The following is a 14848-nucleotide window of genomic DNA, read 5'->3' as shown; positions in this document are numbered from 1 at the left end:
TCTAGAGTGGTCTGGTTTCCAAGTAGGATGAAGTACCTATCATCCATCCTGTTGCTTCCATTGAATACAAGTATAAAACTGAGACAAAATGCATGGTGTATCTATTTTAAGATTCTGAAACTAAACAGAAGTAGGTGGTTTATGGAAAGAACATACATTTAAAGTATAACTGAACCAGTATAAGTTTACCATTACCTATTCTTCCTGTATTTCTCAACCAATGGGGATGTGGGTTCTGGAGATAGGAGGAGCTCCACATGAAGCACTCAGTTCTGACTTGAAGAGCAAACAAAGATACAACTCAGAGAGAAAAATATAAAAATCTCTTATTTATTTTTCTCTTTCTTTTAACCACTCTTCCATCCCCTAGGTCCCCAAGCAATCTTGTGTGAGTGGCAGAGACCAGTCTGAGGAGCCTACAGGAGTCAAAGCTCTGAGTAAGGGAATCTTTCCCTAAGTTCAGGGTACAAGGTGGGTGAGTCAACCATTTTTTCCTTGTCTTCCTACCACTTGGCATTAGATGTGGTCAGGTTGCAGAAGTGCAGGTAGGGTAATGCGAGACTAAAATGACGAGCACCAGGAAGTGGGAAGTATTGGGAGATAATGGAGAGAGAAAAATTAAGTGATTCTACAAAGTTGTTCATACGTATTTGGTCTCTGAGCCCACACATGTATGGAACTGCTTCTGTTCATCAGAGTGAAGGTTTTGAGGAATTAAATAAGACAATCCCCCATATCCCAGAATGGGGTAATAAGCAGGTTAGATCTACATAGCACTTCGAGGGTTTTGCAACTGAACTGGCATCTTGTGAAAGGTAAGTTTGAACTTACAACCCAAATTCAACCAGATCTATCTGCTCTAATGTGTCTATTTGTATACCATTTTCATTTTGTCACCATATCTGAAACTATCAACACTCTCAATATTAAATAGGACTCAGAGTCTCATAAAATGATATTGAGAGCATCCAGTGTACAACCCCAAAGTATGCAGCATATGGAGAATCAGAAAAATCTCAAAGCACAGAAAAACACAATGCATAGCAATGCTGAGATGACACAGATATTAAAGTCATCTGACAAGGACTCTAACGCAGCTTTTATAAAGTTAAAAAAAAAAGTTAAAAATGTTGTAAGCAATCATGAACACTCTTGAAGCCAACAGAAAAATTAAAAGTTTTAGAAGATATAAAGAAGCAAATGGAAATTTTGAATGATAATATACTATAAAGTGATTCCACATCCAAAATAGAGAGATACAAATTTATCTTAACAGGTTCGCTTTTATAACTGTGTGTTAAAATAGTATCATAAGTATTACACCAATACATGAGTTTGTGCATGCAAAATACATAGCTATTGTAAGAGAAGTGAGAACATTTTAAGTAATATAATTATAGATAAAGAAATCTATATGTTCAAGTTGTTATCATGAGTCATATCTAAGTATCTATTTATGGTACATTTGCTTTCAAATACTACAGCTAAGCCTAAACATTTTATGGTTTGTAGAAATTGTTGCTCAGTTACAAAGGTAGAAGTCCATTGTTATAAAGTTACCATACGTATGTAAGCAGCAATTCTATTTACAAAGAACTACCCTAATATGTCTATTTGCATATCATTTGCATTTTTGTCACCGTACCTGTCAATCAGCTCTAGCAATGAGCAAATCAGGTAGCCCACATGGGAACCTAGGCTAAAAGGAAAAAAAAAATGCAAGGTGATCTAAGGTGGAAGAAACCCTCACATATTTATTTTTAAGGCAATATTTTTATAAAAAAAATATTGTCTAAAAGTAATTTGGATGCTTAAAAAATAAATGAGTTTTTCATCTTTTAGTGACATTTATGGTTCATCTATTTTGGGAACTTGATTAATTTTAGTCCTTCTATGTATTTTCTTCAAATTACCAAGCTAGGCCAAAATACTTCCAAATACTAATTTGTAATTAATTTATTCTAACAAACTCTTGGCCTATATTATTTCCAGAAATATTGTTACACATATGAAAGAAGAAAAATAGAGATGTTTAGAAAAATTTTTAATTCTGAGAGTATTCTTAAACATACAAAAGAAGAAAAGCAGAGATATTTAGAAAAAAATTTAAAATCAAGGGTTACTGAAAGATGCTTGAAATACCAAGGGTACAGTTATGAATACCAACATCAAATCCATGGATTTGGCTGTAAGTAAGAGGAAAAGTGACATTTCTAGAACAAAATCTCCAAGATGTTGAGTGACTGTCCTTTTCGGGTAGGATTTCTCTTGGTGCTTATATTTCAACTGGAAGGTAAATCCTCTGTGAATGATGACACAAGGAAAATCCTGCTTGCTTAGTAATGAAGCTTCCAGAAGTGATGTTTCTTTGGGGGGTAATATCCAGTGATTGTGTCTGCAGAATCCCTGGATGGGAAGATGCTTAGTAATCGTTATCATGATGATTGCTCTGTGTGGTTGCTGAAAGAGAAGGGCTTACATTAGGCCTTCTAGACAGCACAGCCGTCCTGGCTGACAAAAAAGTATTTACTAAGGGCTAAAATACTTGACTTGTTTGATGCTCGATGTTATGAAACTAGCTTGTGCACATGGGTACACTGAAATTAATTTTTTGACCTTAGTAATGATAATAATGGGATGCTGGCACCAAATTCACTTTGTAAGTTAACTGTGAACTTGGGACCTTGGGATCCTCCTTGGAAACGCTGGTCCTTGCTAGGTACTTTCCATTGCATTAAATCTGAGACTGTACTAACATTTATTACAGGGGGTGGGGGGAATAATCCAATCAACAAGTTTGTTTAAACAAACGACCTTTCTTTGTTAAAACTTGTACACAAAAGAGATGTTGTATGGAAGTAAGGACTAAGCAAAAAAACATTGTAGCAATTTGCTGAACATGGAGACTTATTGAGGATGCAGTCTTGAATAATACACACTAGCTTTGCTCTTCCCTCTTTAGTCTGTGTAGAGAAGCTATGAATCATTCATGGTCTCCCAGCTGAGAAGGGCTTCAAAGGGGATGGTTCTGATTGGGTGTCCTGTGTGAATTGCCATGCTGCAGAATCCGCTACACCCCTAGCACTGGAGGGTGGAAGAAGCACTTTCATCTGGGCCTCCAAAGTGTTTAGGGTCACAGTTCACCAGGAGATAACGATGTAGATGTACATTCAGAATTAGCTGCAGAGATACCTGTATAGTGCGGTGTGAAAAAGTGAGTCAGTTAGATCCCCAGTGGATGCTGTGAATCAATTACTGTATTCTGAATACAAGGTTGGCTGCAGGGGATAAACAGATGTCAGAGAATTTTTCCCTAATAAGACCCTGGTAATAGAAGAGCACTGTCAGCTTCATTTTGCATTAAAAATCTCATTTCCTCTTTATATGACCAATTTTATTAGGTCCCTAAACAAAGATATTTTGTGTAACTGTTAAAGCATAATGTGAATGGTATCACTAAATTTCACATTTTTAGATATTGTCACAAAAATCAAGAGGCAAAATCTAAGTCTATCTGAACTTGCAACTTGAGGAAGTCTAATCAAAATGGCTCTATATGGATCTGTTCACATGCTGCTTGTTAATGGTTGATTTTCATTTTAAATCAGAAGTATCAAAATTCTTAAAGAATATAATCTTCAGAGTGTAAATTAAAGCTAAAACTTAAAATCTTCTGTGGTCCTTTTTTTCTTGTTGTGGATGACACTAATACAAAATTGTGCTAACTAGAGCTCAAATGCTATTTAACTTTTCTGGGTAATTTCATTTTTAAAGCCTTATGCATTGAGAGATACCTCTGACATGCTGTATTTCCCAACTCAAACATCAATCTTTCACAAAAGTAAATTGACACTCAGATCCTTTCCTCTATATCCTTTGGAGGCCCAAATTGAAGTAGAAACATCATTTTGAGGTATCTGCTAATATCCAATTAACCTCTCCCTTCATCTGCAACTCTTCTGAAGGAGAATCTCCTTCAGGCTGTGGAATGGTAGATTTTCTGTGTACAGCTCCAAGTGTAGAGAGCAGGAGAGGAAGAGGTGATGTGAGTTCACTTTACAATGTCTTCTATTGATTTCCTAGAAAATATCATTTTAAGATTCACTAGACTCTGACATTCTAAATGTGAAAACCTCTGTTCCAAACATCTAAAATCAAATGCAGTTCAGGAAGAGCTTTTTTTTTTGTCATGGGAAGAAGACAAAAACAACAAAAGTCTCATGATGAAGGCATTCAAATGACATAGTGAAATAACTTTGTGTATGTTGGAAATTTGGGATGGCAAAGCTAGAGCCCCAGGGAGGAAAAGACATGCATATTTATATAACACAATATATTTACATATATTATTGTATTACAAAGCTTAAATATATTGACTGATTTGATATACTGATTTTGCCATTGGATATTTATGTGAGATTCGTATACAATGGGCAGGACTGGACGGGAGATGGACTTAGCTTTCACAATACATAGTTGGTCATCCCATTCCCAAAGAGAAATTTCAGTGTTGAAAGGACTTTGAGAAAGTTGCAGCAGGTGGCGCTCTTTCCTTGACATGGGTGCTCACTGGACCATTTCCCTTAGGGTAGGTTCCCTTCTTAGATGTGCTAAATTAAGGTGAAATGATTAAGCAAACTGAGATTGAAACTATTAAAGATATATTGACATGTTTAAAAACAATAGTGTCCTAAAAATATCCAAATTTGGATCATTGCATTCTTCCAAGATTCTTCTTCACTTTCGTTTTAATTTGGCATTCTTCACTTCTATGCTTAAATTTTGGGTAACTGATTGCGGGTAATCTTGAATGTTCCTCTCAAGAAGTGTGTAAATTTCTATAATTACTTAAATCATTTTTGCATAGAAAATGTCCCACAGGGTTTCTTCCAAACAAAATAAGTGGCATTATTTATTGGCCCATTGGCTCATATTAGTTAATAATAGATAGATTAAGAAAGATGAAAAGCAAATCTATAAGACTATTGACAGACTGGGTATTGACCATCTTTTGAAGCAAGGAATTGAATAATATTAGCCCATAAGTAATACAATATCTACAGGTTTTTAGAGTTTATTATTCATAGTAAGTCATCACAACCAAAAACTCAAATGAATTGAAATCAACACAAACTCAGGTCCTCTTACTATAAATCTTATTATTTAGTTACTACACCATGCTCTATTTATTATTAGAAGATGAATACATGTATCATCATTTTTGAGGCATTAGATTTTATGGTTTATTAACATAGTAGCAACATGAAAGTGATTGATTGTAAAAATATAATATTAAATTGACTTTGATTGTGTTTGGACCCTTCTTCAGATATGGTTTTTGTGTAAAGCATAGAGGTTGCTTTGCCATCTTTTGAAGAAAACCCAGAAAAAACAGGAAATATGTTGGTTTTTTCAGTTCTGATGGCAGAAAATGGGAAAACCATCATCAAGAGAATATAATGAACTTTCCAAAATACTAGAGTAGATTTTAAAGGGCAAAGTAGCAATTTTCCAGTGTTGAGACCAGTGTATGTCTGCATACCAGCGCTCTGACTGGATCCTGTTTGTTTTCCCAATGTCTGAGAAATGATTCTAATACATATGAATAGAATTTGTTGATTTTCTATGACTTGCATTAACAAAATTAATGTTTGATTTAATACTATTTGCAGGTCACTAAATTCTTAATTACACTTATATAAGAAAAGTCCAAATTGTGTTTATTCTCTATGAGGACCTATTAATTTTCCTTAGCATTTCTTTTCCAAAAATGAGCATTTCTCATGTCAATGTGTCCTGAGTGAGAAATTTGAATTTAAGGACTAAAAAGCATAGTAGGTTACCATAGGTGGTTTTAATTATAAAAGGCAATATAAGCCCATGAGCTGGTGGCTCAGCCCTGTAATCCTAGCTACTCAGGAGGTAGAGTTCAGGAGGATCGTGGTTCAAAGCCAGCCTTGGCAAATAGTTTGAGAGACCCTATCTTTTTTTTTTTTAAATTTTTACATATTCTTTTTTTTTATTTGTTTATTTTTTTTCATTTGTTCATTTATTCACATGTGCATACATTGTTTGGGTCATTTCTCCACCCTGCCCCCCTCCTCCACCCTTTCCCCCTTCCTCCCTCAGTTTCAGGCAGGTCCCGTTCTGCCCTTATCACTGATTTTGTTGAAGAAAAGACATATGTATAATAAGAAAGACAAAGTGTTTTTGCTAGTTGAGTTAAGGATAGCTATACAGAGAGATTCCTAACATTGCTTTCCTGTACCCATGTATTAAGACCTGTGTTGATTCAACTCTAACTGATCTTTACATTGGTTCCTGATCCCCTGCTCATGATAACCTGTCATTTTAAGGTTTCTGTATTAGTTCCTCTGGAGTGGGGACATCAAATGCTTTCATGTTTTGGGTTTTCTACCTATTCCTATATCTCCCATATGTGCTCTCCTCTTTTCTTGTGATCCAAGTCCAACCACATTGCTGCATTTGCCCTAGATCTAAAGTCTGCATTTGAGGGAGAACATACGATTTTTGGTCTTCTGATCCTGGCTGACTTTGCTCAGAATGATGTTCTCCAGTTCCATCCATTTACCTGCAAATGATAAGATTTCATTCTTCTTCATGGTTGAGTAAAATTCCATTGTGTATAAATACCACATTTTCTTGATCCATTCATCAGTAGTGGGGCATCTTGGTTGTTTCCATAACTTGGCTATTGTGAATAGTGCTGCAATAAATATGGGTGTGCAAGTGCCTCTGGAGTAACCTGTGTTGTATTCTTTTGGGTATATCCCCAGGAGTGGGATTGCTGGATCATATGGCAGGTCTGCATTTAGATTTTTAAGAAGTCTCCAAATTTTTTTCTAGAGTGGTTGCACCAGCTTTCAGTCCCACCAACAGTGGATTAGGGTTCCTTTTTTCCCACATCCTCACCAACACTTGTTGGTGGTGTTTTAGATGATGGCCATTCTAACGGGTGAGGTGAGAGACCTTTTCTTGAAAAAAAATTATAAAAATCGGACTGGTGCAGTGGCTCAAGGTGAAAGCCCTGAGTTCAAACCCCAGTACCATACACACACACACATACACACAAAAGTGACATAAAGTGAATATACATGATATTGAAATATACAACCTAACCAACATTTAAAAACTATTTGCAATCTCTTGGTCTATTCAATAGTAGGGAAGGTCATGATTTTTACATTACTTAGAAAGGATCACTAAGGTCACTGTGAGTGTAACAGGCAAAGGTCATGCCTCATGAACTACTAATTCAGTGTAACAACATTCCTAGAACACAGTAGTGCTCCATAATAAATGTACACTAGAAAAAACTAATAGTTGACTGATTAGGAAACTGAATCAAAAGTACTTATATGAGGAATGGAGTTGATTCTTTGATTCTATTTAGATAGTACCACATGGTGAGCAGTGGACTAGATTTTGAGGTAGTATTTTAAACATTCATTTACCCTCATTCATACCCTCTTTGTTTGTTCATCTGTTCAACAAATGTGTCTTAGAATCCACTAAGATAAGATAGTTGGCTTTTACTTATAGGAAGATAAGATACAATAAGTAGGAAGAAAGATAAATAATTAAATATGTGTGGCAAGTTCAATGATAGAGGAAACTTGGGCTCATTAGGGCCACATAATTCTCTTTGATATCAAAGTTGTCCTCTCAGGAGTGATGACATCTCAACTGAACCTAGGTCTGAGGAATATGTAGAAGTCACTGGAGAAGACAGGGGTTGTAGTACAGAACAGTGAAGAGTGATAAGACAGAAGGAGTAATATGTACAAGGGAGTGTGTAATTCAATGGTCTGAAAGTCATTGAATAAGGCCATCATCTAAAAAACCTTGATATTTTCCATGAATTGGAAGGTAATTATGAAGTAGTGCAGAGAAAGAGCTCATGAGTTAAAACTATAATTTGATAAATAAATGTATTTTAAAGTTTGTATCTCCTTTGAGTTGTTCAGACATGGGGATAGTCAAACATAAGAAAAATTTATCTGCACCAAAATATGATATTAAAAAAGGAACAATAAAGGGTAACTTTGTAACATTAAAAATGAACAAACAGCCTGGTGCTGGTGGCTCACATCTATAATCCTAGCTACTTAGGAGGCAGAGATCAGGAGGATCATGGTTCTAAGCCAGCCTGGGCAAATAGTTCACGAGACCCTGTCTTGAAAAAACCCCATCACAAAAAAGAGCTGATTGAGTGGCTTGAGGTGTAGGCCCTGAGTTCTAGCCCCAGTACTGCAAAAATAAAATAAAATAAAAATCATCAAACAATAAACAATCCTCTTCTAAAATGTAAAAAGTAAAAAGTGATACCAAAAAACATCAAAATCATTAAAGAGCAAATCATAGGTTTAGCACTTTACTGTGGCTTCTAATTTCCTTCAGTCTTAACTTGGTCATAATAACCAAAGGATTTTAAGATATTTTATGAGAAGAGAGGGAAAACCCTTATGCTTCTGTTTTTCTTATTGACATAGAGACATTATAATATATATAATTCTTCTTTTGTCATTATGGTCAGTTTGCTGCTAGAAAATGAATATAGAGATAACCCAAACATTTCAAGGTCATTTGGCTGACAATGAGGTCTCCCCAGACTCTGGAGGGTGCTGATATGGTCATACATCTGTTTTTATTAACGTATTCCCCTCAGTTGCCTACTATAATTGGCTTTAGCTACTCTCCATAGGGTCTTTTTATGAAAATTGCCAAAGCTGATACTCCTTAAATAAATTTAGTACAAGAATCCTTAAAAGAGTACTATGACTATTTTATGTTTTGGGCTCTATTTTATTTTTGGTTTTAAGGACATAGAAGCAAATTTACTGCTTCTTGGTTGGACTACCTAATTACATAATTTGGGGGCTCAGTGTAAAATGCAAACACAAGGCTACTTCTTACTAATACTCAAGGTGCTAACAGCAGACCATTCAACCAAGAGTGTAGTGCTTTGTAACTGTGCATGCTGTGTGTCCATGAAGCCTTCCCCTATCCTTAGTGTAATGCAGGCCTAAAAATCATAACTTATGAATGATAATGAGCTGTTGACAAAAATATTCACTCTGGAAACAAAGCCCTTGGTAAAGATACAATGTGCAATAAGAAAGTGCAATGTGTTGCTGTTGGGACTCCCCATTAGACAAAGAGGCTATGTGCCCAATATGTAAGGAGATATTACAATGGTATTTGTTTCTTTACATTAAAAGATAACTAGTATCCCACAGAAATACCAAAGACAAATTTTATCTTCAATAAAATATGCTGATTTAATATGAGCATTAAGAATACATAATTTTTTATTTTCCAAACATTCATATGTGCACATATCCATTTGTCAGAAAGACAGTTATCAGCTATGAACATAACATATATAATAAAAGCAATTCGTATTTGTCTGATCACAAGCCAAGGATTTATTTGAAGAGAAGAATTATCACTTCACCTTTACAAGCAGTTTGGTTCCTGTATGTGTTTATTGATGGGTGCTGTCTTCAGGATTCAGCACTAATTATCAATTTGTATTTTCAGGAGATTATGCATATAATCCTCATTACTCCCAAGGGACTTTTGCAAATAACACCATAGAGCAGAGGTTGAAAATGTGGCTAGCTCTCACTTTTGGCTACATTTTGCCTCACATTGTAACCCTGTTGAGGGACATAAGCACTAGCTTGTATTATACCTCCACACTCGAGGTATCCATATTTCAGTGTAAGAGGAGTTTCCTGTTGGAGAAGCACAGAATAAGGAGTTGGTTCCTGGATACTTTTTCATTTTAGTGGGATGCCATTAGCATCTTTAAAAGTTCATAAGTGCTAAAATAGCAATTATAATGCCAGATTTGTACAGACTCTGACATTCTATATAAATACGCAACTGCTTCCAAAACAGGACTAAACCAGATACTTATCTGAGTTCCTTTTCACTTTATTTTTGTTTTTTGAAAACATAGAAAAACAAAGCACTAGTAATTTAGGTTATATTATTTCTTTAGAAGGAGTCATTTAATTTCATTTAAATATGATTTTTTCTGAAGAGGGATGAAGGTATGGTTTCTTCTATTTGATCATCTGCACTTAGAAAAGAGTTTGCTTTGTGTTACTGAAGTTAATTTTGCTATTTATAAATTATCATGTACAAGTTTGGACAAACCTGAAAGTATTTTGAAACCAGCAAAATGAATATTTTCTTGTTTTTAGTTTATTAGCCTAGGTTAGTTGTATAAGATAATGGCTTTGTGGTAGCATTTTCATACATGTATCTAATGTACTTTGTTCCTGTTTACCCCCATTACTATCTTATAAATGAATATTTTCCACTTAGTTAAATTGAATAAACAACTGTTGGAATTTACTGTGAGTAAAGTTTACAGCAGGTATCTGAGGAACACTGGACAGACATTCATGATGATCCCAGGCAAGAGGCTCTTTATAGATAGCTCATCCTCAAGTCACCTGTGTTAAGTAACCTGAGGAAGTACGTGGACAATGTGATCAGGACAAAGCAGGGAGGTGATGCTCCTTAGAAAGGGTGTTATGTAAGCCTTAAAAGAAGAGCAATAATTCAAAAGTACAGCATTGCAGAGATAAGTCTAAGGAAAGAGTAGGAAGGAAAGACAGCACAGATGAGCTGGGAAGGTATGAGCCAATTCATTGGATTTGGAGAAGGGGGTTAGGAGAGCAGAAGGACAAATGTGGCAACTACTTCTGTAATTTTTTTCATATAATGTATGAATTAGAGTGCAATATTATATAAGCTGCACTTGAGAGAAGTGACACTGTCAGAATTCTGCAAGGTGGATCAGAAGGGAGAGATCACATTTGGAGTGTGGAAGAATGCTCCTCAGGTTTTATGTCTGCCTGGATTTGAACATTCTGAAGTCTGATAGCCTTTATAGATAGCCTTTATAGATAGCACCTTTATTCTGGTGGTGATGTGGTAATAGAGACTTATAGCTGAAACCTTGTGTAGGACATGTAGGCATCTTTGGTCAAAGCAGACATCATATTTTATGAGAAGAAATGAATGATGCTGTTCAGTTGTTTGTTAACAGCAATTTTAAAGTGCCTTTTAAATACTTTTCTTCAGTAAAATACAGACCTTTTTACATTACTACTTTCAGGCAGAGATGAATTGCAGTATAAACATTGTACAAAAATCAATAATTTTAAAGTAGTGGATATTGAGTTTGTGGAATTAAAACAAACTTTGCAGAATATTTTTATATATTTATAAGAGACTGAGGGACATCAATGAATGCTGCTTTGACCTGAAGTGGTCAGACTACTCTAGGAAGGAAATAAAAACTTTTTTCAACTAGGAGAACAAAGAATATCTCTCATAATTCATGAATCCATTCATCTATAGACTACCCTGTATCACTGAAACAAATACTTGTTAAAGAAATCCTTTGCCGTGGATTCTGAAATCCTTCAGTACATGCTGAATTGTGCAAGCCCCATGATTACTAATATCACATTTGAATTTCTGGCTTCTGACCTATTGTTTTATTTTGTTCTTCAAATCTTATTCCTTGAGGCTTGCCCCACCCTCTGTGGTTTTATATCTTTTCTCCTGAGTATATGTATAACCTATTTGTTTGGTTACTCAGACTGAGGCTTCAGACCAAGGAATTGGAAGTTGCTGCCTCTTGACAGCCTGTGCTTTATTCTTCTATCATAAAAAGGATCCTAAGTAAAGAACACCAGCAGTGACTTGTGTAGCTTCTGGGCATTTTTTTGTTCTTGTGATCTAAAGTCCACTTATTGTGTTTTCTGTTATTTGGAGGTCATCAAACTTTGATCACTAAGGGGGATTGTGAGGTTTTGCATTGATCTTTGAGATCACACTAGAGGCACATTTTAAAAAACATATATGAAAGGTTTATTTTTTAAATGAAAAAAAAGCCATGATTCATTTGTATCAGAATGTTTAAGAATGGTTGAACTTCAAACCATCAATAATTAGAATTAATTTGCAATGGGAGAGAGACATTCCTTAAACTCATTTGGGTAGGCTGTGAAATCAGGTGTGGTCTTCTTTTGCACATTCATATGACCATACTGTACCCATTGGCATGGAGTTGGTAAGAATAGTAATCTACCATACTGTGCGCCCGTTTATTACTATGTGCCATATACTACAGTCATATTGAAAAGATTAAATTTCCTCATGTTTTTAAATGGTAGCATAATCATTTTTGAAAACGTAAATGAGCATGTCCTCAATAAATAGAATTGACAAATATTTTTATTCATTAAGTCATAATACATCACCAAAAATATTTTAGAGGTCGTGAAGGAATCTGGGTCTTAATGCCCTCAGTGCTTGCACAAGGTCACTGGCAGAAAGAGATGTTTCTATAACACTGAAATCCTGATACTAGTTCAATGCTTCCTTGTACATCAATCTACACTATATATTTTTACAAATTCACTATCCAAGTAATCTATTGGCAGAAAAGCATTTTGTTCTGTTACTTAAATTACCACTTTTAATTATACAGATAGAATTAATAAAAGTTTTCCAAGCCTACCTATACTCAATTGTGTTGATAGATTTCCTATTTTCTGGGAAGGTAAAAGAGTTAAGACCATTTGAAACACCATGAATTGGAGGACATATTTGTTTTCTTTTTTTCATATTGAAATTTTTAGTTCTAGGCTTATCCCTTCCTTTGTATCGCTCAAATTTCTCCTTTCTTTTTCTCTTATTTTCTAGTAAGTAAGAAAGTGGGTGGATCTCGAAAGATGTTTAGAATCTGATCAAGTGGGAAAGAGAAGTCTTTCAGGCTCAGTGTACATACATAAAGACTGAGTTGGCAGTACTTGAGCAAGGCTTAAAGGAATTATGAGTTGACAGATGTGGTTTCAGTGGAGAATCTATAAGGAAGCAGATGAAGGCAATCTTCAGAGGCAGAGGTAAAAGATGAATGCCATAAGAAAAAAATATGTATTTAATTCCTACAGATCAGCACTTCTCAAAATATTCCTCCACACATCAATACCAGTTAGGAATAAAGACCTGTAGTTTAAATTTTGGAAGAAACCTGTCAACACTCATCCTTCCTGGAGATTAACATGCACATCAGAGTATATTAAAGGTCAGAGAGGGTCTGTTTTTAGGAATGCTATCTGACCACATCTAATTTACCTTTTTTTGTCACCAATTGTGGTCTCAAGATCTTTAGCTATGCCTGATATCCATGGTGTCACATTTCTAATGTAATATATTTCTTAAAAGAAAATTTGGATATTTGTACAGAAAATAGCAACAAAATCATTTAAGTAGGAAGGTGGTATGTATAATTTCTTTTTTTTAGAGAGGGAAAAAAGAATGCTGTGTAAATTCGAATGACTTCTGTCCAATTAAGCAGCAACTGGAATGTACAGTCTGTCCAATTTGTACTTAATGGGTTGTTCTCCATGGTGTTTACCATTTCAGCAATTAGATCACTAGATTTTATTGTTTTCAGGCACTATCAAATATGATAAATCATTGTAATGTTCAACAAGTTTGACAAGATTCTCCCACCAGAATTTGTAAAGTGATGAGTTGCTTCAAATATTAACATGCTTAATAAATATTGAATGACCTCCTATAGCAAAAACAAAACTTATTTACAAAGAAAGGAAAATAAGCAAAGCCCAAATGTAATAATCATAGCATCTGACTGATGATGGTGGATATGGAGCATATAAGCATCTTTAGGCTTTAAACAATTATAATTAAAATCAGTTAAACCATTTTGATATGTTTATTATTAGTTTTTGAATAAGAAATCCACTCATGTCTGAAAATTATACCTAAACTGGCTTTTAAAAAAGAATCTGTAACTTCTAAACCAGTGCTGCAGAAGAATGAGAACTTTTGCCTAGGAAAGGGACTTTTTGAACCTGACTCACCTTGATACTCAGCTCCTCTTGGAATTTTTCAGTCATATTAAGAATTCCTCCCCTCACCATTTCTAAAACCACAAATACCACTTAAATAGTATGTAGCAATGTCAATACAAGTGCTAGGTAATAACCCTACCACAAAATCAGAGTTATCTGAAATTTATAAGAGAAACAGCAAGTACTAGTAGACATTACAAGTTTTTTCATAGCAACAACTCAAAAAACATTAAGAATTAAGAGAATGAACCAATAGAAGCTTTTTGCTAATATGCTATGCCTTGTGAAAGCTTTTAGATTTCTTCACTCCTCAAAAACTTTATTTTCACTGACATACACATTTTATATATTTATCATGTACAATATGATGCTTCATAGTATATGGAATGGTTAAATAAAGCTAAAATTTTGCAGATAGAAACTATCAAAGCTGTTATAGTATCTTATAGTCAACAATGAAGAGAAAGCATAGACATGCGCAGAGCAGTAAAGGGTTTTGAAATAAGCTTCTTCATGTTCTGTTAATCATAAGACGGATAAAGGGACTTCTTCCATAGACTATGGGAGAAAGGAAAAGGCAAGCTTTCATCTCAGAATGAAAAAGACATTCAGGAATTAGTGTGGGTGTGCTAATTTCAAGGTAAATGAAATTATGATATAACAGAATTTTGCAAAATCAATAGTCAATATTTCTATGCTTCCAGACAAACAGAAACAATGGGATATGCATATGGAGAGATTTATTGTGAGGGGTTGGTTCATGGATTGCATGGGCTGACTAGGAAAGTCTGAAATCTGTAGGGTCAGGCCATTTAGGAAGGCAGTCTAGAAACTCAGGCAGGAGCTAAAACCTCAACTCTCTTTCTGAAACCTTTCAACTGATTGGCCCAGGCTCATCCAGGTTTTTCAGAATGCTT

At 35.0% G+C, this 14848-nt stretch overlaps 1 long non-coding RNA gene across 1 annotated transcript in view; it reads left to right on the top strand.

The window, feature by feature from the left end:
* LOC141411587 (uncharacterized) overlaps positions 1–14848 on the top strand; it is a 178337-nt gene that overhangs the window by 122899 nt on the left and 40590 nt on the right. Inside the window, exon 3 of the long non-coding RNA XR_012436425.1 lies at positions 371–471. This is a non-coding gene — a long non-coding RNA (uncharacterized lncRNA). The remainder of the gene's footprint in view (positions 1–370; positions 472–14848) is intronic.

Source organism: Castor canadensis, chromosome 10, assembly GCF_047511655.1.
Source record: "Castor canadensis chromosome 10, mCasCan1.hap1v2, whole genome shotgun sequence".
Taxonomy (NCBI): Eukaryota; Metazoa; Chordata; class Mammalia; order Rodentia; family Castoridae; genus Castor; species Castor canadensis.
This window is presented reverse-complemented; position numbering and strand designations above follow the sequence as displayed.